This window comes from Filicampus tigris, chromosome 8 (assembly GCF_054856515.1).
Source record: "Filicampus tigris isolate MCC_2025a chromosome 8, RoL_Ftig_1.0, whole genome shotgun sequence".
Taxonomy (NCBI): domain Eukaryota; kingdom Metazoa; phylum Chordata; class Actinopteri; order Syngnathiformes; family Syngnathidae; genus Filicampus; species Filicampus tigris.
The window spans coordinates 4,210,011-4,237,500 of record NC_141224.1 but is presented as its reverse complement, the minus strand read 5'-3'; the positions used below and the strand labels follow the sequence as shown (position 1 = coordinate 4,237,500).

At 44.3% G+C, this 27,490-nt stretch overlaps 1 long non-coding RNA gene across 1 annotated transcript in view; it reads left to right on the top strand.

The window, feature by feature from the left end:
• The window catches only part of LOC147143109 (uncharacterized), a 202,933-nt gene extending 177,493 nt beyond the window's left edge, over positions 1-25,440 (top strand). The window contains exon 4 of the long non-coding RNA XR_015087931.1: positions 25,342-25,440. This is a non-coding gene — a long non-coding RNA (uncharacterized LOC147143109). The remainder of the gene's footprint in view (positions 1-25,341) is intronic.
• Positions 25,441-27,490: the final 2,050 nt, after the last annotated feature.

The following is a 27,490-nucleotide window of genomic DNA, read 5'->3' as shown; positions in this document are numbered from 1 at the left end:
TAATCGACAGACAAGTGCGGATGGAAAAATGAATCCTACACCCTGCATTGGTTGCCACTCAGTCACAGGACACCTACCAGTGTAATTCATAATCATCCTTATAATTCATAGTTTATTCAGTACAAAAATAATGATAATGTTATCTTCATCATTGCACTCTACTTCCACCTTGAGACGGTGCAGGTGTTCGCCTCAGTCTCAGCCTTCAGTGGCGTGGAGATTGATGGCCGGCGCACACTGTTAGCAGGATGCCCTGTGTGCCAATTTTCGCTCGCGAAGTCTATTGTGAGTCTCCGTCTTGGTTTTATACCCTGCATAGTCAATGCGCGCACACGCACACGCACGCGCACGCACACAGCTCCCCGTAAGACCACCTGGCTTCCCGCTAGCCATCCGCCAGCCAGCGGCTCGGCCCGATTAATTATCTCGGCGCTTAATTGAATGTAGAGGGACTCTACAGGGATGGCTCATTAAACTGATGTTTGTCTCCGCTGTTTATCTGCGCCCGGCTAAAAGATACACGCACGCACACACACACGCGCGCGTGAGAGAACACCTTACGGTACAAGTAGAGGTGCACAACTTTGGTGAGGATCTGGATAAAGGCGCAGGTCTAGGCATTTTTTTTTCCTCTACTCTTTGATTATGATTGTAGCAATGGAACTAGAATTTGGGCAACGAACCCGTGCATGCCTTTTGAACAGGACTTTGGATGCGTGAGGTGTCAGTCGAAAGGAAGATGTTGCCTGAGGTAAATTGCTTCCAAGGGAGACGCAACACCAGCGGTAATTTACCACTTTTGTTCAAAAGAACTTGGTCTTACATCACAAATCACTTTTATGAGCAGTGTTTCCCAACACGGATTTCTTGACACACACACCACGACCTGCGAGGCCTTATGGAAGCAATGCGTTATTAATAGAGCGCATATGTGATGAGATGTAATTAATGCAAAGCACTTTAGGTGTGACAAGCCAACCCTTGGTCTCGGCATTAAGCCTCCCATTGTTGCCCTGATAACAACGATTCTCTCGACGAGGGTGGGGGGGGCGAGAGCGTCGGTCTTCTTCTCGTCTTTGTTTTTATCTCCTCCTCGACGTTGCCGCCGTCATGTAATCCTCGACGCCGCGACTGGCTAATGATGTCATCGTGTTGACGCGGGAGGGGATTTGGGGCCGCGTCCTATTTTGGAATATCTACCTTAGTCACCAGTGAGGTTGTTTGTTTTGCTTTTCGTGACTTCAATTAGCTGTAATGACTCCTCATTGCAGAAAATGATTAATCGTGCTGTAGGGAGACAGAAATAGTAAGACGACTCAATTATAAAGTCACCTGATGGACTAAATGATAAACTACATGGAGACTGTTTTGATATGCTGAACTGTCCTACAAGTGTAATTTTTTTTCTTTTTAATTTAAAAAAGTAAAACTTCTAAGTCACATGACACTTGCCAAAATAAAGTAAAACTACTTAGCCTCTGATATGCCCTGGTCGACAAGTACCCCCCCACAACTAAAATAAAGTGTTTACATACAGAGGAAAATATATACAGAAATATTTATTTAAAAAATTGAGGCAAAGATAGTGTTCGAACATCCAACACCACTCCCCATCTTTGTTTAATGTTTAGTTTGACAGTAAACCTCAACTTGGAGTGGCACATACGGTACCTGTCAACCCTGTGGTGTACTGAATCTTAGGAAAGTTGTAATTTGCCCGCACATGTCTGTATCTAATCCCACACAGTATTTTTTAGCGCATGCGCAAGATTAAAAAAAAAAAAAAAAAAAAAATGTGGCATACAGAACTGCTGGTTCTGCCATTATTGCGTTGCAACTTCAATCTTTCTCACAATGGCTCGCGTTATGTTCGAATGGCTGCTGTCTCGTGATCGGAAATCAGCTTTAGGTCCCACGAGAATGTCGCAAGGCACGAGAATGAGAATCTCGCGAGAGCGAGCAGACGACAGTTTGCAAATGGCAGCGGCGACGAAGTACAACTCCATTAAAAAAAAAATATGGTGTCATTCCCAAAAAAAGTCAACATTGACAACAAGACAAAATTGACATGGCCGCGCAGATTTACATGTATGAAAGGATGTTTCCCCCTGTACAAATTACGCCGAAAGCGTCCAACTTGACAGGTATGGTGGCAAAAACCAAAAGCTGTTCACTATCTGCCAAACTGCTTCTGAAGTGGCTTGACTCGTAAAGTTCACTTGCACCATTGTTTGCGGCACAACCCCAAGTTTTTATCATGCTTTTCAGTTCAAAAATCAGCGGTAGTCAATCACTCGCTGCCAGCCGAAAAGCACCCCGGCGCCTATTGTTTACAAACATTATGCAAAGGTCGACTGATGGAACACCTTGGTTCATCAGCCTAACTTTGCGACAGCATTGTCCAAATCAACGTTCTTCCTCGTGCCTCCGCACCTCCGAGCTCGGGCCGGGTCCTCTAAAAGCACCTCGAGGCCTCGTCAAGCCTGCCAGATCACCCATTTCATCCCCGTCTGGGGGCCATCCATCTCGACAGGCCGCAGCCAGGCTCCATTACTCCCAGACGAGCTGTGAAATGGCCATTATGTGTGCGCAGGCATGTGAGAGGCGGGGCGAGCGGGGTGCGGGGGAACGGGCCTCCGATTCGGCTGTCAGCTTTTAGCGGCTGACAATGGGCCTCGTACGTTGAGTCAGCTTGGGTGCCTGAACACAAACGCGCTGGAATGACGTCGGCTGGCGATTCAAGCCGTGGGGTGCTAACGTGCAAAGCGTCACGGCAGCTGCAGGGGAAGGAAACAAAACCAAAAAAAAAAAGATGCGCACTGGGCCACCTCACAGGATGAGCAGTTTTACTTTATTTTTTGTTTTTATTTACAGCAGAGAGTGGTTATGACACCTGCGAAGGTTCACTTTTCACTTTATTTTTAGTAGCTCGAGCGTTGTGCTAATTTCTGTGAGCCCGTCTATGCCATTTCACATTATGTGTTAGCATTAAGCTAGTGGACTTTTATTTATCATATGGTTTGGTTGGACATGTTGCTTTACTTTGTGCTCATTGGAAACAAAGTCTCCGTAATTGACTATGTATAGAGGTGCTGCTTTTTTGGTTAGCAAAGGCTCACTATTTGTAATACGGTATGAAACTCACTCTTATCAGCTAGGCAGGCCTCAGAAATGTGCAGAAGTCACCCCTTTTAGTCTGCTCCTTGTCTTCCAGCTCAACACGACCAAAACCCGACTTGACTGCGCTGGTATTTCAACCGGATCTTTGAGGCACGCGGTTATAAATGGCGTGGGCTAGATAATGTCAATACTCGGTGATTGGACTGAGCCCGGCCAGTCGCTAAAGGTCAGGGAGGGAGAACGTTGCTTGATTGTTTTCCAAAGGCAGCCCATTGAAGTTTGGCCGATGGAGGTCGTTCGGTTTGAAAATCCGCTCGGAGGCAAAGTTATCCGTCTGTGTCATCGAGGCCGCCTCGGTCGCGGCACAATTGAGGAGGAGCTGGACATCTTTTGACAAGCCTTTTCGGACACCAGACGAATTATCCTAATCAAGCTTTTGGGACTCGCCATTGATTTAATTAACGTAAACTATCATCGCATTTAAATGGGCTTTCGGTTATGAAAGATGAGCGCTTTCTCCGACAAACTCATTGACTGTTCTCAAGAAATGTTTGTATATTTGTACAAAAAATAACTTATTTTAACTTGATAACAAATGCTTTGAATGTTTGATTCGATTATTTTTTTAAATAATCCCCCAAATTCTTCAAAAAACATTGACATGTTTTCCGTGAAAGGTAGGGGGGCAGAAAAAGAAAATATAAAACAAATATTTTTATAATCAATGTTCTAAATTGTGACCCTGCTTTGAAAGCCTAATTAGGTATGTGGCGTCCATACACATTATAATTCAATTTAAACCTTTATTTTTCTCCATTTTATGCACCTTTTTTACAGAATTCATTGTTGTTACGTCGCCTTCATAGCAGTTCAAATTCACCATAATTCTTTTTTTTTTCCCTCACATTAAAATAGTTCCGTTTCGTTCCGTTTGGTCAGTCGGATTAATTACAATCGGAATACATGTAAACCCGGCTATTGAAAACCTTGCCCCGTGATCGCCAAGTGGTTCGCTGACTGGAAAACCTGTACCATCAAATACATTCATCCCACAAACATAAAACAAGTTAGGTGTCATCGGCGTTCCATTCAGCCTCATTGTGAAAATCCTCTATGGAAAATTAGATACAATTTTAATTGCAACATGGATATTTACTGCCCTATTCATTTAGACATTGTGCGTGAACGTGCGCCCGCCTCGGCACCTCTTCAAAGGCGTTGAGTGGCGCCCTTTGTGGCTCCGTGCTCCAGTCCCTTTCAGCGGGACTCCTTTTTGTCTTAGCATTTCATATTTCATCGAGCCGGCCCCGAGGAGCGGGAGGATACCTGAGGCAGGAGGGCGAGCGAATGGACTCAAGCCGCCCCTCAAGTGTCTCTTATGCCTCGGTCGCTGGCCGCATCCTCCCGCCTGCTATCCTTTCAACACAATTTATGAGCACATCAAAGAGATCCCCAACACCCCCCCCCCCCCAAACCTTCCCCACCTTCCGTTCTATTACAACCTCAGCCACACACACACTTGCTTGCTTTCAAACAGGTGTTGACCCATAAGGGACACTCAAGTGCAGGAGAAATGTGAAATGAGCATTCAGGTGGTCTCCGGAATAGAGTGTGGATCATCTCTATTGCGCAACAGAGCATTTTCACTCCAATTCAAAGCTCTTAGACAACAGCAACATGTCCGAAGTGGAACACAATTGCGAGGCTGGTTGACTTCCAAGATCTGGGTTCAAGGTTTGAAGGTAGTAGTTGAGGGATTATTGTAATGAAAGACATCTTTGATTGGCCAAAATGGAATTTGAATGACTTCTTGCAACCAAAATGACAGACTTGCTGTGTTTTGGTTTTTTTGCGCAATGGCATCTTGAGACTTTTTTGTGGGTCTACTAATGGTAAAAAATGTTCATGTTGCTAATTGAATGACTTGATCCGTAATGTGTTGACATTGGATTGATTAGATTGAGTTTCGTCTCTTGTTTACTTTTGTGGTGAGATCATTCCCAGTTTTGGCTTGTTACTTGGAATTTTGTCTTGTTGGACTGTGTTAATTCCTCCACGCACCTTGCTTATTATTATATATATTTTTTAACAAATATTTTTGAGACTTTTGCATTTCTGCTTTGACAAAACCAAACTCGAAATCCTCATCATGGATTTGAAAGGCCATCCGACTCGTCTAATTAGTTCAAATTTGGGAGCAATTGGACCCAATTGATTTTAGCCATTTCTGGGGGCGGCCATTTTGTCACTCGACTGAAAATGGCATCACATTTGCTCAGGGCTCAGGGAACGACCAATCACGACTGACCTGTTTCCTGAAGCTGAGCCGCTGAATTTTGGAGCAGATTCATTATAATTGTGTCACGTGGCAAATCATCAAACGAATCACGGTGACTCATGGAGACACTTGACAAACACGTAATGGCGAGACAACAGGAAGCCTGTGGACGGCGAGTACGAGCCAATCGGCGTTTATTTTGTCAAACTATCGAGCTGATTTTATAGCCTGCTCGCAGTCAACCTGCTTGTAAAGAACAGGAACACATGCTCACTATTGATCATCAGTCAATGATCAATTAAGCGAGCCATTTGTCTAATTAGAGCAAACGGGTCCATCCAGACGGGCTTGTTTAGCTGTTTGATTGCCAAGCGGTCGCGGAGGGAATGCACGGGCCCGCATAATTGATCAGCGGCAGGTCTTTAAACACTTATCTCATACACGTCAGATAGGCAGGCCCGCACGGATTCATCGCATTTGTTGCCTCTTACGCACTTTTTTTTGGGAGTCTCCTCGTAAGCTTACATTAAAGCCCAATAAATAAAGTTAATGCTGTTGTGATCACCGACATAAAGTAAGCCGTTTCCTTAGTGTTAGCATTTATGCTAACGCTAGTTTGAGTCGTGAGCAGTAGCTTGTACAAAACTGTCATACACTTGACGCTATTATCTATCAAAGAACTAAAACTCCATCCATTCATTCATACACACATCTATCTGACATCTTTGCAATTAAATTATGTGTCCATCTATCAATCCATCATCTGTCTGTTCACTATCGAGATGTCCATCATTCTATCCATTCAACTATTGAGTGATATAGTACACATCCATGCGTCCACCACTGAATTGTCTTTGCACCCAGTTATCGATCCATCCATTCCCCTGCCAATCATCGAAAATCCATCTACCGATATATCATCCATCCATTCAGCCTTTGGGCTATCACTCTGAAAACAGTCGGGCCAAAAATAACCCAATTTGGGTCATAAATGGACAGATTCTCAACTTTCTTCTTGCGACGACTCAATTCCTTTGTGTTGTTTCATTAAAAAAAACGCCCATTTGTTTTGCACAGGGTCAAATTGACCCGAGTAGTGGATCGGTCCATTTTCGACCCAAATTGGGTTATCTTTTCCCCATGTTTTTGGAATGATCAATCGTTCTCTGTCATCCATCCATCCTCTCTTTGGCTATCATTTATCTTTTCTATCGTTCCATACACCCAGTTATCGATCTGTCTCGCCAGTCAGCCATTCACCTATTTAGCTATCCATCCATCCATCTATCCATCCATCTATTCAACCAGCTCTACCTACGGTATACTGTATATCATGCATCCATCCATCTGTCCATCCAGCCACTGTTGAGCTGTCAATCCAGAGATTCACCATATCTACCTAACTACCAATCGGTCCATTTGTCTCTCATGTACCATCCACCTTTCCTCATTAACATCCATCTCGTCCCGTTACAGTTGAGCTTCCTGTCCTCCTTGAAAAAAAGGTTCCTGTTCATATGACCTAGGAGGTGCTGTCTCACCATCCTGAACAACAGCAACTCGGACCTCAAACTCTAGTCGCTCGCTCGCTCCCCCGCCCCTCTTCCTCCTCCTCCTCCTCCTGCTGCCACTTCTTTTGGTGGCGAGGGATTGTTTATTTGGGTCAAATAGTCAGTTATCTCAGCAAGAAAGGGAAAAAAAAAAAAAGAGGGGGTATCTTCCACCCTCGCTCTCTTTCCTTCCCACTTTTTATTTTCCCACCCTCCTCCTCCTCCTCTTCACAGAATAACCCGCACCCCCCCCCCACCACCCCCACCCCCCGGCATTTTAGGTCTCGGCCATTTAACCAGTCAGCAACAATCGGAGCTGACAGAGCGACGGGAAACAATCGAGGCGGGGTCATCGGAGGGGGTGACCTCCGAGGAGGGAGCGCGGGGCGGCGAGAGAAGTGGGGCCCCGGCGAAAACCGCCACCCCGGGTGTGGTGCCGTGCGGCGCAGGGTCCCGCCTGCTTTCTTTGTTGCGGCCGGCCAGTGAGAAAAAGGCAACACTTGAGTCGGCCATTCGTCGGCTTTTGGCTTAGCGTTTGCCGGAATCGTAGCATTGTTGTGTCCTGCTTTGTCCCGTCTTAGATTGATCAAGTGACTGATGGGCCACTTTTTACCCATTTGCCCGCCTTCCTTGTCTTTGAGAGAGTGTCTGTGGTGACTGCGTGACACTCGGTGATTGACAGTGGGCGTGGGACGAGATGGGGTTTGGGCTTGGGGGGGGGGGGCGTTAAAGGAGGTGCGTGTCTACGTGTCTGGACGCTCCGAATGGGCCGACGGTGGGAGTTTTTCACCACGGTTTGAGCGGCAGGATTGGAGAGCATGAGGAGGCCGGTGGTGGGGGTGGTGTTTTCCACTCACCCTCTCCATGCCCCCTTCCCGTTTGTTTGTCTGCGCGCCTCAACCGGGCTTTCCCACGTGTAAGTGTGCCCCCCGTCACCGACCGTTGGGCATCACAGCGGTTCAGACCAGAGTCGAGACGGACGGCGACCGAGACTGACAGCTGGGCTCGGAGGTCCGCAGAGCCGCCGGCTAGAGGGGACTCCCTCTGCTTCCCATGCGAGGGGCCCAAATGGTGACCTTGTGATGTTTGTTTACCAGGGAAGGAGAGAAAACGCCTCCAAACATGAGTTCTAATTTGTCAAAACAAAACACTGGTTATTGGCAAATGAACTAAAACTTTTTGGGGATACTTTCCATCAAGCACAAAACGCAACGTTTTTACAGCACGCACAACCTAGAAAATTATTGTCCGTTGTGACCAACATTAAAAAACCGGAACATAGTTTACTGATCATCACAACAAGAGACAGAAGTCTATTCCTAAAAACATATTTAATGTTATTATTATTATATTTAATAATTATTTCACGGGTGTAAGTGTTGCGAGATATGAAAAGTATGCCAGATCTGATTTTGTATGATTGTATTCCAGAGATTGAAGAAATATAGGAGCAAATTCCATCAACTTGTGTGAGTTATTTCCATTGGATGACTTCTTGAAAAATAAAACGGACACGCATTGAGTAAATAGTTGTTTTTTGTGAACTAATAATTGAGCTTACGCCCTAGTCACCCACTAAAAATTCCAACAATACTAATACATTATAATTATTTTACGATTAAAATAAATGTACTAAAATAAAGAATACAATAAATTCATAAGATTCAAAAAAAGTTGTAAAATGAAATGATTAAAAATACTAAATATTACAGTAAAGTAAGTAAATACAGATGTAAAAAATACTAATAAAATGTAAAATGAGCAAAAACACAAATTAAAAATACTTAGAGAATATTACAGTGAAATAAATAGCACTGTAAAAGCATTAAGTAAAATAACAGTAAAAGGAAATAAAAAAGATTAACGCCAAAAAGTGTAAAATACAAAACTACACTGTATGAAAACACAACTTTTGGGGGGCTAAAACAGTCATTAAAGTGTGAACTACTTTAAAAGATAAATTATCGACATTACAGCGATAATTGTAGTTAGCGCAACAAAGTAAGTAAGTTGTTTGCTGTAAGTTATTGGGCCAATACAAAGGGCAGCAAACTGTAGACTATGAACTCATTTCTTTGTTGTGAAATGCAGGAAAGCCAAAACTTCAAATATTTAGTTGAATTGCCCAACTTAAAATTTGATTGAAGTTTGTTGCCTTGAAATTTTGAGTTCACCCATTTTTTTTCCCCCCAGCGTAGACTAAAACAGATGATCTTGAAAGAAAAAGTTGCCCACCTCTGGTGTAACGTCCTCCAGTCATGCTGCTGTGACGTCACGCGCTATTGTCGCACTAATGTTGGGGCGATTTGTTAAGCAAATCTAAGTAATTGCTGCTTTATCTTCTGGAAAATGTCACGCTCGCTTGACTTCCTCCCCACTGAAATATCAAACGCATACACTGCGCTACGCATAATTAGAGGTCGCGGCCGGGCCAATTAAAATGGTATGCCTCGTTCTCTTCCTGCCAAATTGTATGATAATTTAATTTTTTTTTTTTTTTTTTTTTTTTGCCGCTTGGTGTCATATGTGGATGATTTATTGGTGATGCGGAGGGAGGGAAAAGAGGCATTCCTGGGTAAGGAGGGAGGGGATGACGAGTGGCTGGACAGAGGGCCGCGCGCATGGACGGACGGACGGATGGATGGAGGGGAAAGTAGGAGGGAGAGACGGGGGTCCCCTCTAGCAAGTGCAGAGACGGGGGACAGATGGCGTCCCTTGGCGGACTGAGCCCGAGTCCCAGTTTTCACCTGCGGCCCCATGGGAAAAATCCGCCTTCCTCGCACATGCGCCCATACAAGAGGCCCTGGAATGCTCTCGCTAAAAAACACTACAAGCCTGATGAAGGATGTATTACGAGAAGGAAGGAGGGGAGAGGGCGGGCGGTGGACAAGCAGGGAAGCGGGTCAGGGGGGACTAGAAGTTGAAGACCAGGCGAAATACGACATAGTGGATTAAAAGAGTGGGGGGGGGGGAATCAATAAGCAGAATGTTTGAAGGAGGAGAATCAGCAGGGAAGCCTTCACACCGTTAAAAGTGTCTGACAGATACTTTCCGACTCACGGCGCAACACCTCCAACAACCCTCCATCCCCTTTTCTTCACCCCCCCCATCCCATCCCATCCCATCCCTCCCTCTCTGACTGTTGGCTGATACAGATGGTGCTTTTGAGCTCTGTGAATGGGGTCAGGCCGGGTCGGGGTGGGGGGGTACGCATGGGGAGGACCAGACAATAATGTAACGATTCGGCCCCCTCCTCGGACCAGCAGGGCCATGGAGGAGAGTGAAAGTAAACAATGGTCCATGGCGGAGGGGGGTTAGGGGAAAGAGGTGTGTGGAGGTTCAGTCTCCCAGGGTCTTGACATAGGCCGCCGTTGGGAGGGGGTCCAAAATGTGTGTTTGTGAGGTCACAAGGTAGCAAGACGCCACTGTTGGCATTTGCACACCAGCCTGCTGCTTCATGATATAAAACATGGCCGCATCAGCAGATGTTTGGAAATGTTTTTTTTTTTTTTGTTGTCCCAAAACGAGGCCTTAAATCCTGGTATCAGTCTCAAAAGTCGTAAAGGCCAATTAAATTTTGTGGCTGTCAGGCCCAAACTCTGTATGCCCAAATGTGGTCAATTTCACGTTTTTCCACAGATCAATACTATTGCTCTGTCCCGACTTTGCCTGTTATTTTTGTGCATTATTAATCAATTTAAAGTGATGAAAATAGCTTGAGAACAAGTCCAGTCAAATGTATTTATATAGCCCTTAATTAATCACAGGAAAGTCTCAAAGGGCTTCACATATGCACCAAATCATATACACGACATCCCCTGATCTTAACTGCCAGGAGGGCAAGGAAAAACTCCCAAAAAAAAACATCTGGGGAAAAGCGAAAAACCTTGAGAAGGGACCACAGATGGGGGAATCCTTGACAACAAATCTCTTAACTCTCTTGGACTCTTGAACTGTCTGAGAAGTGTGACTCCTTTTCACTTTGCAGAAGCCCTGTGGCATTTCGCAGCCTCAAGATTGAAAGTCTGGATGTTTTTTTTTTTTTGAAACGGCAACATGCAAAAGTAGTTAAGTTACATACATTCAAGTTAGCCCATTTTGTTAAAAATGTATTGCAGAAGGAAATGTCACAAAGAGCATTGGATTCCGTTTTGGTAGAAACATATTATGTAAATAATCTTAGAAAAGGTATTATGTGAAAATGTTTGCTTAAGTAGATTTCCGGTGCTAGCAACCTTCCTCGCAAGGTTTTATGGGCAAACACATTTATTAGTAAATAAGAGATTTTTACACCCTGAAGCATTGTAAGGCTAAAAGTGGTAAATAGTTCATGTTAATGAGCTGGAATTGTCTTTAATGTTTGATTTTTAATTCGACAAATCTACCTTCAAATAAGGTCGCAATGCAAGTGCAGCTTAAAGTATAAAACGTGCTTAAACATTTATGCGATGCAACAAATCCCTTATTACAAATTCATGATTGCTGAAGCGTGAACGCCACCTTTTCCCCCCTTTACAATCCTCACTATCTCTTTTTTTTTTTTTTTTCTTCTGTGGATCGCTTTCGAATGATTGCAACGCTGTCCGCAGCCGACTGTGTCCGTGCTCGCCATCTGTGCGCTGGCGGCACAATTGAAGCGGACGGCGGCGTGACAGTTGACACATGGCTAAGCAGGCCTAAAGATGCTCCATTGATCTAATTGACTGCTCAGGCAGGGATCAATGGCAGTGATCAGCAGGGCTCCAAAGTCCAGTAATAGGCACAATGACTTCACTTCTATGAGGAAGGGAGCAGGGCGGGTGCAGATGTTTGTCTCCGAAGCTCTCATTTGCTTGGTCCTGAGGACATCCTGTAGTCTCCGCAAGATTCTGAGATTCTAATGGAGCCACGAGGAATCACGAGATAATTCTTATATTTCTCAAACAAAAAAAAAAACCTTTGTATGGCTGCAGGTATGCGATCTGAGTAGAAGAAATATTATATCTCGGGCTGAAAATGATAACCGAAGAACTCACTTTGTTCCCAAAGATTAGAGCCACGTTCGCACATTCGCCCGGTATTTCAACAAAATATTACTTTAGGTCGGAATAAAAAAACGCCCCCCAAAAAAAAATCACCTTACAAGTTACAGCGCATGTCAAACCAAAAGGTGGCGCTGTAACATTGAAATGTGATGCTATGTTAGCCAATTGGAAGTCAAGACAAACTCAGAGTGACTGAATTAAAGAAAAACAAGCTTCCCTAGCAATATCATAGGGTAATTGACAATCACGCCGAACGCACCTTGGTCCAAATGTGGGCGATCCAATTGTTCACCATTCACTAAAACGTGTTAAAAAGTGGCCCATCAGAAACCTGAAGAAAGGGACATCTGCAAAAGGCACAATATTTACTGTATGTTTGGACTATTTTAGTAAAGCTGGAACCCCCCCACACCCCCCGTATAAATAAGACATTATACACAATATGACAATGACAATATGACATTCACGATAGTAACAACAAAAAAAACTGCAGCACAGGTTGAAATACATTAAAATGAAACAATTCAGAACACAATTTTTGGACCTATCAGAAGCCTGAAGAAAGTCATTTCTGGAGAAGGCGCAATAACAAATAGAATCAAATATTCCTTCCGAAGTCACTTTATGAAAAATAAACCAATATTTGAACACAATTACACAATTATTTAAACACTTTTTTTCTTCACTCCAGTTTCTAACCACCAAACTGTCAGGCCGTATCAGCCAATCAGAAGCCTGTAGACAATCAGCTCCAAAAAAGGCAGAAAAATGTGGATTTGTAGGATGAAGATAGATTGAAAGATTACATACTAGGTCTAAAAAAAAAGAAAATGTTTAACTTCAACAAAAAAGTGGAGCTTTATGGTGAACTTGTGAACATGGAAATTGTAGCCAATCAGAACCCTGAAGAAAGTCATGTTAGGAAAAGGCGACAACAACAAAAGCCATTAAAGGTACGAATATAATCATCAGGTCAGGTTCGACTCTTACTGTAAATCCATAACGTATTAGCCAATGAAGTCACTTTGGTAAAAGGCACGGGAAAAAGGTTCCATTGAGCTATCATAAAGTGAAGTTATTTGATATCCTAACTTAGTCAACAACAAAGTTAGCAGCACAACAAACAGTCTCAATTTTCAAACTTTGACCCAAAACACAGCTGAAATGCAGTCAAATTGCATAACCAAACGTAAGTTGAAAATCCGAGTTAAACACATTGCTTTGCTCCCACATTAACACCTCAGCTGTGTCCCCCTCCACTGTCCATCTGTCTCTTGATTGACAGCTGCTGAAGAGAGCAAAGGGAGCCTCGGCGCAGAGACGAGAGGGGAGGCTGCAGGGGTCGAGTCCCCGGGCCCCGGTTTGGTGTGGGGTGGGGGTGGGGGGGGAGGATTGTCGGAGGGCGGCTGGCCTCCTCCACCTCCGTCCCGGGCAGGCTCAGGGGCCCACGCGGGGGCACGGAGAAGCCGGCGACGACCGAGGAGGGGAAACCTACTTTGTTTGCGAGCCCTTCGCGCGTCAGCGCTTAAAGTCAACCGGTGTTGTGACATAAGTGACAGAGGCATAAATACAAATGTCTTTCGCCGTGTATATACCGACGGCGCGACGTGCTGTGCGTGCGCATTTGCATGCGACGTGCAGGCGGGGGGTGAGGGGGGGGAAGGCACACGCTATAAAATATCCCCATTATTGCCTCACTAAATCTGTCCCTCATCTCCAACGAACGGCGTCGTCGGCACCGCGAGACAAGATGTGTGATGTGTGGTCTGAAAGCAGGAGGACATGTTTCGCCGTTACTTTGATGGCAAGCATCACAAGCAGCGAAGGGATATTTTGGCAGGCTTTTGCTTTGTCGGGGCAGAACCACAAAACGATGATCAAATTTTCATGCCGTGCTGTGCCCACATGAAATTAGCGGCGAATGTTTGCGATGGCAGCGGATGTTGGATTCGACAACCTTTCTGGTGAATGTTGGCGGAAATCTGTCGTAAGTGACATTTAGCGACTTTTAGGGATGCTTCGAGGCAACACGCGAATGTTTGGGACAGCGTTTGTGTTTGAAAGTCAATCCAATACATTTCGAGGGGTCTGTTTTTGCTGGTCCCGATCAGATGTCATCACTTCTGCCTAACTTGACTTCCTGTGGTTTTTGGTCATTAATGATGGAAGTGAAAAGCAACAATAGGCCCCGAAAGTAGTTGGCATTGATTTCCTGGCTAAGAGATTTATTGGCCACCTGCAGCCTCTGTAACCTTCCCGACAACAAGCGTTCCCGGAGCGTTCCGATATCTCTTGGATTCAAGGAGAAACCTGATGAACAGTCGGCCTTCTCCGACAGCATGTTATGATCCAGCCCACTAACGCCTCTATTTCATTCTGTCAATTCTAAAAAATATGTCCACCACAAGATTTGGACTTGTGTGCTTCAATGGCGATGCTGACTTGCGAAAACCTCCTACTTTGAGGTTTTAACTCGGTAGTCCGACAAATAACATTTACTTTTGTTTGCATTTTTTTCAGAAATCAATATCATTAGTATGTTGTTATGTCAATTTTATCATCAACTTAGGTCTACTTTGTTTCCCCAAAAAGTGACAGTCCCGCTAACTAACACTAACCAATTAAGACAAACAAAACACTCTTTTGAATATATAACCCCCCTTTTTAAAATACATGCTTCCCTTCGTCCAACAGCGACTGACGGACGCGGTTAGTGACGACTACACTGACGGATGAAAACCCACTTCCGCCATTCGTCAGTCCGTCATTTTTAAAAAAATGTCCCATCGTTCGTCGATCGTCAGCAAGACAGGCGTCCGCCAGTGACACACTGACGGACCGGTCCGTCAGTCTAGCAGAATGCCCACCTCTTGATTTTACATACAAAAACACAAACTCTCAAACCCCTTAGCAATGATTCCGAATGTCGTAGCCTACAACATTTGATTGCCCGCTTTTGTAGTGTGCGGCGGCATTTGGCTTCTCTTGTTCTAAAGTAATCACCTCCGAACAGAAATGAAGGCGTCCCTTTTCGTACGGGTACCCGTAGATCCAGGCTTCATTCGCCCATGTTTTTCCAGTGCATATGGTTGACTATACACGCGGTTTAATGGTGTCTTTCGGGTAGCCGACATCCTGAAAACAAAGTTGAATATTTGGCGAGAAAAAGTGAACTGTTCTTGGAACACTCAGACAGTCTTGCAGCCTCGTCCGTCCGAGGCTAAAGCTCCTGTGCGATGCGAAGCTACAATGAGCGGCGGCCCCCTTGATCCTTGGTCGAGTTCTTTATCCTGCTTTTGATTCGCCGCGCTTTTGTATCCGTATGATTGGCGGCCGGGCAGAGCTGAATGAAGACGCGCGCCCGTGTCAAAAGGATGTACATTTCGCAACCTTGTCTTTGTGCGCTTTTGCCTGGCAACAAGGCGACAGAGACAATAGAAAACACCGCAGTAATCCTTCCATCCTTCCTTCGGCACTCCAGTGCGCCTCCGAGGCTCGTGGAGGGACTGACAGCAGCTATGCGGGGCATGTGGCGGCACGCATTTGCATGAGGAAGGGTTAGATTGTGCGACTCCGGATGGATGTGAACCACTGTCTGTGTTGACTGCCCGGGATGAGATGGTGGGGAAGGACACACGGGAGGGGAGCGACAATGAGAGAAAGTTGCTAGGGGTGACAATGGAAGGCGAGCAGATGCCGGGCCCTGGCCCTAATTGATCTCTGGGCAGAGCAGAGGGCCCAGCCTCAGGGGCCACTGGAGGGGTCATTAGAATGCAAATATAACACACTCCAGACGGACATACTTAGAAAAGAAGGAATGATGGAACGCAGTGGGACAGGGAAATATTTTTGAAAATACAGCTTGCGTCAGTCTTTTTGTGACCTACCTATTTCTTATTTTTCTTTGGGTTCAAGACCATCTTCTGACGAAACCAGATAAGAATTGTCAAACGTGTAAATGACAACAGCATTTTTACTGCGTGTATCTTTTTTTGAATCCCAAATAAAACATGTTGGCTTTTTGGTTTAAATCAGCGTGTAAAACCTTCGTAAGCTTTCATCAACTATCCCTGTAAAGTGAAAAGAAATGTCCCGTAATTTTAACAAACCACAGAGAAGAGTGGCTACATTAACACGGACACATTTATTCAGATTAAGATCAAGATTTTATGTCGATAGATAATCCGATCGGCGCGCATGAAAATACTTATTCCGAAATTTCGGAACAAACCGTCTTTGCCGCGTATATCTGTGGCGTCAGTACACGCATTTGTTACTATTCTCTAGTAGAAGCAGAACGAGCAAAAGACATGAACTGGTCCCTATCTCCATTATCAAGTGTTAACGCAAACGGGAAAAATACGTGAAATAACACTAACGTTTAACGTAGAAATGGACGGAGCCATGTTTTGTTGACTTTAAAATCACTACGGCTTCTTCTTCTTCTTCTACTCTTTCTGGTATTTTTGGTATTTGGGCCTTCGTCGGATGGAACATATTCCACTGTTTTGCTACAACAAGGCACTCTAAAGCGGCCATGACAGGCCGAAACCCTGGTCCGCATCCTGGCTTTCAAGTCAGACATTTAAAACAAATTTCCTCTCGCTTCTCGCTTCTGTCATTCTCTGTGTCACTTGCGGGCACTCACGGCCGACAACGAGGCACTCTAGAACATGCCCGTCAGCTCTCTATCCGAAGGGAAAATGCATTTTTGGGTAGTAGGCTTAGCTAGCTAGGTACTAGTGGCCCGGCATGCATACCCCAGTGTGTTCAGTTTAAAAAGGGATTGGACAAGATGGCTTTCAAAGCAGACCTTTTTGAGTGTAAGAACCTATTCTGTTGACATTAAAGCAGTGTATTCTGGCAAAACAAGCCAATGCGGACCTCCACTCACACAATCCTGGACCCTTGCGCCCTCGAGAAGGGTGCACGCTGCTTTTCTTGTCCCGCCCCTTGTACACGTCTCTCATTATTTGTCTTTTTCATGTCTCCATTTTGGAAAAAAAACAAAAGCCAAGGATATCCATGGCAAGGGTTGGATGGACCGGAGGAGGGGATCGTTGTTTCATTCTCCCCTAATTGACGTGAGCAGTTCTTTTGACCCTAATTAGTGCTTTGTAATCTCTCATTTGCATATCACAAAGGCAACATCATTTGCATATTTGTAAACGAGATGGGCGTCTGCATCTGCATGCGTTCCCTTGTCTCCTCGCCTTTCTTCTTCCTGGCCCTCGTCTTTCCATCCCATCGCCCCCCCCCCCCTCCATCACCCCCCTCGCACCATGGGTGCAATGCCAGCAAGTGGCGACGACAGGCAACGCTGGCAAACAAAAATGAAGCGACGGGGAAAACGCAAAAAGTTGTGATGAAGAAAAAGATCATAGCTAAAAAGTTGTTGTGTCATGACAAGGCGCTGTATGCAAATGTGGTCGGCGCTCGGAGGCGAGCCCACCGGCACCCATCCGTGTATTTGCCATTGATTGCCCACGCACCGCCACCGTGGCCAGATCAGATCCTCGCCATTCAATAATTCAAACAGGCTGTCTGCCATGTTGTCAGCCAAAGGCAGCGGGGCAAAACCGAGGAGCGAGTGCAAACGATGCAGCAGCCCTCCACTGTGGTCGTTACACCGAGTTTTTGCACACCGCACTCCACACCCTTGAGCGCACTCTCGTCAGGATTTAGCTGGATTGTCTACAAAACAATACAAACCAGAGATGTTTGAAAGTATTACAAATAACGAGTTTATTAGAGCACCTGCCACAGAGAGACCATTTGAGTGATTAAAAAACATTGCGGAGCATATAACACGAGGCTTCAAAATCTTGAAAAAGCAAGTCCTTATCTCATGTTGTATTCCCCTGTTTCAAAGCCCCCACTCAGCTGTGGCTGTTGCTCCTTCAAGAGTTGGACCAGGCTTATTTTTCCAATCACCTTCTTCTTCTTTTACCCTCCCATTTGTTTTTGTTTTTTGTTTTTTATTTTTTTTTTACAGAGCGAACCATTGCTGAAATGCAAGCTAACTAACTCCACCCTAAGGCGCTCTGATTGACTCTGAGAGTGGGTGTCTTTGGAGAGGTAGAATGCGCAGCACTCTCAATATTTTCCGAATACCGTGTCCAAGGCCGGAGCGCTTGGTGCCCAGCGCCGTTTTTGGTGCACTCTGAATAGCCGAACGACAAATTATAGCAACGCTCTAAGTTTCCGAAACGGTCACAGTGAACCAGTACGAGCTGGGAGATTATTTCCGAATGAGCCCCTAATGCGCAAGTAACTGAAAGACTCACGCCGTCTCCGTCAAGGTATTTGGAGGTACATGGATTCCGTCCAAAGCCAGCAATGTTTTAGTAGGATTTTGTACCAAATTAGCAGAATCTTAAAAACCTCCTCCGCGTCCTATATAGCAATAAAACGGCCTTTTACCGCAGCATACGTCGCTATTCATCTCTTTTACAAGTCACTGCTGATGTCTTGGCGAGAAAAAAAGAACCACGCATTTATTTGCTTGTTTGTCTTTTGCTTTGCTTTCTCCTTTAATTTCCACAATGAATTGCTCGCATTTGTCCTGCAAGGTCACCGCATCTATCACACTGTCGCCGTACTGGGGTGGCATTAAAGATGCACTTTGAAATTTGTCATCTTCAAGGCAGCGAGTCCTTGAAGTTCTCAGCATGGGTGTCAGCCTTTGAGCGTCGTCCTTCAAGTCTTCTTCATCTTGCGCGATTCCACCTACCACAAGTCGCCTCGGCTGACCTTGGTCTGTCCAAATGGAAGGCGACGCAAACGCGCCCGCAGTCATAATGACACTTGGCGTTCTTTCCGTGGCTCCGACCCGTTCTCCTCTTCCCCTTGTCAGCCCCGACCCTGGCGACGCAGCGCTCTATTACTATGGTAATGGGGGCTAATTGAATGGCCGAGGTGTAATGGAGAAGACAACACGGCCTACATTATGATAAGGAGCCTACGCAGTGACCCAGCGTCCCGGGTCGGCACTCCCCAATCAGGAGGGCTTAAGGAAGGATAAACGTCCTTCTTGCGCCCCTTTACCGCACCTCCTAACTTTATCCACTTTATTCATCTGAATGGATCTTATTTTGCTCTTTCTGTACGCAGGTTGATATCTTGCTACATCAGCATAACGACTGTTAGCGTGTTAGCATCCAAGCTTTTCTCATTTTAAGTAGTAATCGACCACAGGACATTAAGTTAAATCCTTTTCGACCTGCTACCTTGGTATATTTTAGCATACAAACCAATTAGCACGTTAGCATTTTATCAACGTTCTTTTGAAGTAGTACTCGTCTAAGGTATATGATTTAAAATCATAATCAATCTGCCGTATGCTTTGTGTATTTGTTGGTCTGCGTACCATCTGTGAGAGGTTTAGTATTTGCACAATTCTCAACACATCTCAGAAAACAGGACCCAATGGCAAGGCAAGATTAAATTAAATTAAATCCTCCACAGTTTGACTTTTTTTTTTCGGTACTCTGGTTGCTATCTTGCTATGTTAGCATATTAACTGTTATCATATTAGCATTCAACCTAACTTTGGCGCCAAATCAACATTATGGGGTCCACGTAGATACTTAGCGTGCTAGCTGTTATAATGCTAGCACTGTTAAAATTACGATTCTAAATCCTGACTCGTATCTTTTTAAAGATTACAGGTTAACACAACCATTAAAAAAAAAAAAAAACTGTAACTCAACAGAAAATGTTGCTTACCCTTCTGTAGTTGTTGTTTTCCTGCATTTTGTGTGCGTTGTGTGCATTGTTCGAGAGTTCAGTGAATTCAAACAGTGAAATGTGCATGTAAATAGACAAAAAATGGGACATAGGCACTAAATCGTAATTTGGCACTTAGGCTTGCATGTATGTCTAGCTTTAGGGTCAAGGTGTTTGAACACAATGCATTGCATAAGTAAGCACTATATGTGGTATTTGTGGTGCATGGTGGGCTGGGGAAGGCGCTTTCACGGCAACGTATAATGAAAAATGTAATGGCGATGAATCGTTGTTTTCCATGGCGGCGGGCCGCCGGGGGAGTGAGCGGGCATTCATTTGCTCCCATTCCACAGGTTCACCTAATGTATTCAAGCGTGAAAGGTACTCCGTCAAACGCGGCGAGCGAAGGGGGGCCCCCGGCCCCCACCGGCGTCGCCTTCTTTGCATACACGGCCTCCTCTGATTGCCGTGTTTTGGGACAGCACGTCTCTAAACGCGCTGCTTTTTCGATACGTCCGCCCTTTAAATATTCACAAGGAAAATAAACAGTCGACGAGGTAAAGGCGCGCAATAAGCAATCTGGCGAGGAATGTCGCGGGCGAGGAATGAAAGAAAATACAGTAACTTTCCGGGGGGAAATGGAATTTTATTTTGAATCCCAGCTTTTAGTTTATATTGTTTCGTAGCATATGGGAAAAGTTGGTTGCAGCTCCCTTTGATTCTGTTTTTTTTTTTTTTTTTTTTTTGCAATGTGCAATTAGCGTGGCGTAGTGTGAGAGGGTTTTTCATATGAGCCCATAAGCAGATAAAAGAGGAAGATCAGAGAAGAGGCTGCTTCAAGTGTTCCCGCTTGCTAGCTGCTTTGTGTTCTTTATTGTTACCATATGATCAACTTACACCACTGTCTTGTTTGTTTTTGTTTTTTGCGAAACACTTTCTGCAACTAATATTTTACTTAATTGTATTTTTTTTTTTTTGAAGAGCTGTACAGTCAAGGTGATTAAAAGAATCCCATCATCATGTGCTTGTAATTAGAATTAGGTGTAAAGTTGTTTTGCTCGGCATTCTACATCCAGCCTACCTGTGGAAAAGCGATGATATTCCCATTCTTTCCATACACAAGGCAAAGAACAAGGTGCAGGATTTGTGTAGTTATAAGTTTCGTGTTTTATGGCAAGTCATCAAGCTTTGCTGTCCTGCTCCACCCGCACGTAATGACAAAAACTAAAACGGCCCACCATTTTGTGTCGTTCTAGTGCTTCGAATTTGGTCGAAATGAGACGAAAACTCAAGGGCAAGTTCATCAAGTTGAAGGACTGGTAGACATGCCTACCAAATTGCATGTTGCTAACTGAAATTAGCTTGAAGGTCTGAATTTTTCCGAAAAATGCGTCTGGTTCAAACAAGCGCAGTGTTGTCAGCGCTAACCTTAAAATAGTAGCTTCGCGCCTTAAATATCATATCAGCAGGTACAAGACGGGGCCAGAGAGGGACGTTTTTCTCACAATTTGACTTTCCTAATGTACTACTATCAGGCCGGATCGACAGTTTTAACAAATAAGACAAAAAGTGATTAGCTATTATTTTTGAAACTGCAAACTCCCCTTTAACGGTGGTGACAACGCGAATAACATTTCGTAAAAATGAAAAAAAAGCTGTTGCCTGCGTGCGCTCCACCATAGCAGCTCCCAGATAATTCCCGTTCGGACCGAAAGTGTTTACTCTCAGTGTTGTTCCTCTCAACTGTCGTCACCCCTCCCCACCTCTTTGCCCTCTGCCAGTGCGCTACTCACCTTTTACCCCTCTTCCACTCTTTGTTGATGTGAAACGCAGCGGCCATGCATAAAACATGTCATAGGACTCGGGGCTAGTCAACTTTTCCTTTAGCGTTTTGATACAAAGTGGGTTTTTTTCTTAGCCTTTGGACTCCTCAAACCCGCAGGACAACTTTTAGAAGTTGCCTCTCTTTGGCTTTTTAGAGCTTCTGCCGTTTCTTTGGTGGTCATCCAAAGGAAGTGGCGTGCGTGCACGCTCTGGGTTGCGTTTGCCCCCTGCGGGGTCAAGGTGGGCACCACCAAAAGAAAATATTTTGCATCTCTTTCCCTTTCTTTCCGCCTCCTCCTACTTCTCGTCTTCATCTAGTGTTTTGCACCCCTGCTGGGGGCCCGCTGGCGCCCCCCTGCCTCAAGCCCATATTGGATCTCAGTAGGCATTTTGTGCTTTTTAAATGAAGAGGCAAATCAAGAAGCCGATGACCAATCGGAGGCAAGGGGCGGGGAAAGGAGTAGCGGGGGAGCGGAGGCAATCGGCGAGCGCACACTAAAAACACAAACACGGGAGTGGCTCGGTGCCTTGAGGGAGTTGGGGGGTGGGGGGTGAACCTCATTTCAATATGGCGTCCCGCCGCGCGCCCCTGATGCAATGGCCAGGAGACCCCTCACTTGCAGAGCCACTGGTCTGTGATAAACACCCCGTTTTGCATCCTCCCCATCCTCTTCTGGCTTGAAAATCCAATTCCAAGCGACCCCCCGTCCTCACCATCCCAAATTGCTTGTATGTCTTTCCGCACTCAGAACCTTCACATTTTGCAGCATAAAGGCTTCTTTAAATGAAAGTAAGTGACATGTATTACTGTAACTAAAAAAAAAAAATAAAAAAAAATTAAAAGGACCTTTTTGCATATTTTGACCATTTTTTCAGTTAAATATTTGTATTGGTGAGTTATGTTGTCAGTAGTTGATTGAATAAAACACAACAGTTCATTTTACTTAAACATATGTACCCATAAATCAGAGAAACTGGCAACTTTGCAGTTGTCTCTTAATTTTTTTCCAGAGTTCTATATCAGGCACATGATGTTTGGTCAAGTTTTAACCCTGTGGGGTAATGACTAATGAAAAGTAAACAGAATTTAGTGTCATCCAAATGTCTAGTAGCTGAGACATAACCCAAATTTGCCATCAACAGGAAAACATTTCCAGAACCAAAGAAAATGGCCAACATTAACCCGAAATGACTTTCTGCGTCTTTTTCGAACATTGTTTCTTCAGACATTTTTCTGGTCTACTGATGATACAAGTATCGGCCAAATTCCATTTAGCAAAGTGAGAATAATTCTGACATCATGGAGATTAGTTAGAATTTGTGTCCAATGGCAAGTAACGCTCAAACTTAGACAATACTAAACGGCGACGCATTCGCCATTCATTTGCTCGCTAATACTTCTGTGACCCTGTCAATCAAAACTGCGCATGATAATCAGAATGTCGACCCGTCTTTTAAATTGGGCCCCTTTGGATCATTGTGCCTGTGTCCCATACGCCGCATGTCGCCGCAAGCCATTAGTAAGAACTTATCAGATGATGTGCAGAAGAATGAGAACCACACATAGCATCAATCACTTGGCCAACCACTGACTTAAGCTTCCTGTTAACCTTGGCTATTTGACATTTGTTTTAAGTTGTGTCATCAATCATAGCACAGCGAGAGAGGCTGTGTCTCGGTGCATTGATTACTAATTTGATGTCGGAAAGCCTTTGTTTTGAAAAAAGTTACAAAAAAAATAAATAAATAGAAATATGGGAGATGCTTCAGAGACTTGAGTATCCAGGTTGGAGTATCAAGGTGGGATGCCCGTGCCACGGTGGTTCTGTGGAGATGAAACGGGGGTCTCCAATAAGGCTCTCTAAAATATTTATCCTCTCGCTTCCCTTCCTACAGCTGGAATGTGACACACACATACACACTCGATGCACACGCGCTGTAGCTCCCACCGGCTCCCTCACTGAGCCTGCAGAGGGCCCTGAAATATTAATGCACAAAGTAAATTAAAGCTGCAACAAAAAGAAATGGGGGGGGGGGGGGGGCTTCTTATTCTGCACCCCTGTATATCTGAATGTCTGTTCTTTATGACTGGGTGAAAAGGGGGGGAGGCGGGTATGCAAGAGAGGGAGGGAGTGGGTGGATGAAGGGAGGAGATGGGGTCAGGATGGTGGGCGGAAGATGAAAACACAATCACGTGCCAGCCCACTTAAAAAGTTTTGTGTTACAGACAATTGAGAAGATGTCAAAAAATTAGGGCTGTAATTATTGGAACTTTTTAGAATCGACGTGAAAAGGTCATGGCTAGTTTAAAGAGAGTAGAATGGTCATTTATGTTGGCCGGAGGTGTCTGTGTTGATATGTACGGTAAAGCATCAGGCAAAAATGTTGTTTTCGTGGTTCACTTGTCAAAATTATGACGTTTGAAAGAAATCGAACAATCGATTATTGTATGTTTGCATTTGTACGAGTCGGGGGCGACTGTAGATTTTGTCTGCTTTAACGTTTTTAAGAGCAAGTCATTGGACTTTGCCGCCATGCTCCGCCCATATGCAAAGATGAAAACTATGATAGACAATGATGTCAGATCAAAACATAGATCAAGAAATACAGGATCAAGAATGGGTAATGAGATAAAAAAAAAAAAAAGGGTCATCATTAAAGCTCTTAACAACGGGCATGTTTTCTTGAGACTGATTTGTGTGTCTGCTCATAAAAATGCCTGACAAATTTCATGTCACAAAGCGAAACTCGCTTGGGGGGCTGAATTTTGGAGAGGATGTATTTGAATTTCAGGTTTTTATGGTGAGTCGTCACATTTTGCTGCCATGCTCTGCCCATAAGCAATGGCAAAAACTCCAATTCTTCACAGATTTGAGTTGCCCGTCTATCTTGTATAAGGTACTTTAAGTTTGGAAGTGGGTGGATTTTCTGACGAATTTTCTCTCTTTTCACTGCAGTACTTAAAAACGGTAATCCATGCCTCAGATGGATTACTGTAATGCACTTTCATTTGGAGTGAGCCAGTCCTCCCCCAAGCGTCTCCAGTAGGTCCAAAATACTGCTGCTCTCCTCCTAACTGGAGCTCGTAGGAGGGAGCACATGACTCCAATTCTTGGCCTCCCCTCACTCGCTCCCTGTAGATTTTCGAGTTCATTTCAAGATTCTTCTATTTGTCTTTAAATCTTTAAATCGTCCTTGTTTTCATTTGTTTGATTTTTTGTACTTCATGTACAGTACTTTGTATGCAGCTGTGGTTGTTTTTAAAGTGCTCTAAAGTTGAGTTGAGAATTGTGTGAAAATTTGGCGGCAGGACAAATCTGTCGGTGTTCTTCTTTGGAGCATCCCTAGGAGTAGCCACGATGACTCTCGAATGGCTTCTCCAGACCAAAATGCTTTTCAGGCATCTTGAGTCTTTTTTGGTCTGTCTACTCATGATATTAGAAATGCCCACCAAATTTAATTTTGCATAGTCACACTAGCACTGACCTTGTGGAGCTGAATGATTGCCTTCATGTTTGATGGCGAGTCATCAAACTTGACTCCAAAATAGCCAACTTCCTATGTCTTTCCAAACATGTCTTATCGAGACTTTTTCATGACGGGCCTGTCTACCAAATTTCATGTTACCAAGTAAAACTGGCTGCGTGGGCTGAATTTTCCAGAACAGAACAGGAAGTATAGGGGAAAAAGTTCGAATATGAGAACTTGTAATTCAAAAGGGTTTCGGGAAGGGGTCATACGTGGTTATTATGCTTATATGCTTGCTCACTCGCAGCTTGTTGGTGAAAGAATTTTTTTTTTTTTCCCCCTTTGACAGAAGCACACGGTGAGAGGGGGGTGGCGACCTTTGTACCTCAACACAATGACCCGTGACCCCTTTGAATTTGACTGACAGCTCAAACACAGCGAGAGGAGGTAACACACACGCGCACCCCTGCACTTGACTAGAGACAATCATGACCAACATACAAACACACACGCACACACTGCGTAACGTTTCCATAGTTATCCACTCGTACACTTTCAGCTAATTAAGCCCTTATGTTTGCTTCTACACCAGTAACGTTCATGGGTCTATACATGTAAAAGGATATGTAAATAGAGGGAAATGAAGTGAGGTAATAAATTTAAAATTGTAAACATTTTCGAAATGCATTTTGGTTTCGATTTTCATACCTTTCAAATGACTTCAATGGCTTCATATTTAGCCATTGATAAACAATGAAAACAATGAAATACATGCAATCAAGAGAGGAAATTTAAAAAGGGCAATATATTTCTTTAAAACAATACGTGCATGTTTAGCCATCCATAAGATTAACATTTTTTTTTAAATAGTTTTTTTTTTTTTTTTTTTTTTTTAGAAAGATGTTAATGACTATTTAGCCATCAAGCAATTTATATAGATGTTATTTTTTTAAAAATATTTTCATTTGAGCTATTCATACTCTGTCTGTAATGGATGCGTGCCTAGCCAGTAAATGAATGACAACAGTAATAATGACAATAAAAGTATCAATAACAATGATGATGGTAATAATCATCCATTTTAACATTTTATACACTGTTAGATCTTTTAAAGTGCATCAATTTGTCCTGCGGGATAACAGCGTAACATGAGGGTTCAACAAGGCTACATGCTGTGACTTCTCCTGTAAAATGGCCACCTGATCAAAGACGGGACATTGATACGATCCATAAATCCCTCTCATGCTCATTCTCTATTACACACACACACACGCACACACACATACGTGCGCACTTGCCCACGCGCGGTAGTATAGACTTTATCCCCACCATCAATTTCCGCTTTGTGCATATGGCTGCTAGCTGCTTATGCATGTGCTGCAGAGCCGTACTTTATCAAAGGGCCCGTCCTGGCTCGGGGCCATGCATTATTAAACGCACACGCACACGCGCACGCGCGTGCGCACAGAAAAGAAAAAAAAAAAGCAGGCCTAGTTTTAGGGCTTTGGCCGGACAGGTACACGCGCATACAAAGGCGCACACACTGCAGGTGACAGAGGGCATCCACTGCTGGAAATGCAGTCAATTAAGTCTGACTGGCTCCCCCTATAATGGACTTGGGTGCAGAGCCTAGGAGCTAAATCATAAATCTGCATTTCTATTTTTAATACAATGGTGATTGTAGAAGTATACATGAGCGTATCTATACACTATTGGGAGAGTTTTGCGTTTGACAATATGCAGCGCTGTGTTTTTCACGTACGGCCCCCCCCCCACCCCAAAAAAAAAAGTCAAACAAGGCACAGAGTGAATCTTTTGGTGATCGGTCCGTACTCCAAAGTTTTGTACGATTTTGGTGATGTCATCCTAACATGAACTCAACTCAATTTTTCTATGCGAGTGTCCGTGGCGACTGCGTGATTGACAGTGGCTGGTTGTGTGTGTGAATAGTTAGCCAGCTATAATGATCTTTAAATACATGAATCTTACATTATGTGATTTTTTTTTGGGGGGGGGGGGGGGGGGTCAACACACTACCCTTGAATGTCAGTTAATGAATTTTTTTGTCTCGCTGTGCTGGTCTATCACTCGGTTTTAAAAATACTCTTCAGACCGGGCTGCTTGGTGTAAGTAGACCTTCTGCGGAGGTTCCCACTTCCCCATAAATACACTCACCGGCTTTGGAACGCGCACACACACAAGCGCGCAGACGTTCCGGCTTGTCTGTGCGTCGAGGCTGGCTGCTCACCAGGGTAATATTCGCTGTCACTCTGCAGAAAGTGAACTTGACAAATTGAGCCTCAAATACTCGCTACGCTGAGCTTTGGAGCTGAACTACTTTTTTTTTTCTTTCTTTTTTGAAAGCAAAATCCCTCCAGTTTTGTCTATGAAATACACTATGAAATGTATTTTTTATCCTCTGAAATACTGTAAATCTTTTTTTTTTTTGTGGATCAAATGGTGTCATGTGGGATACACTGGGGGGTCTTGGCAATGAA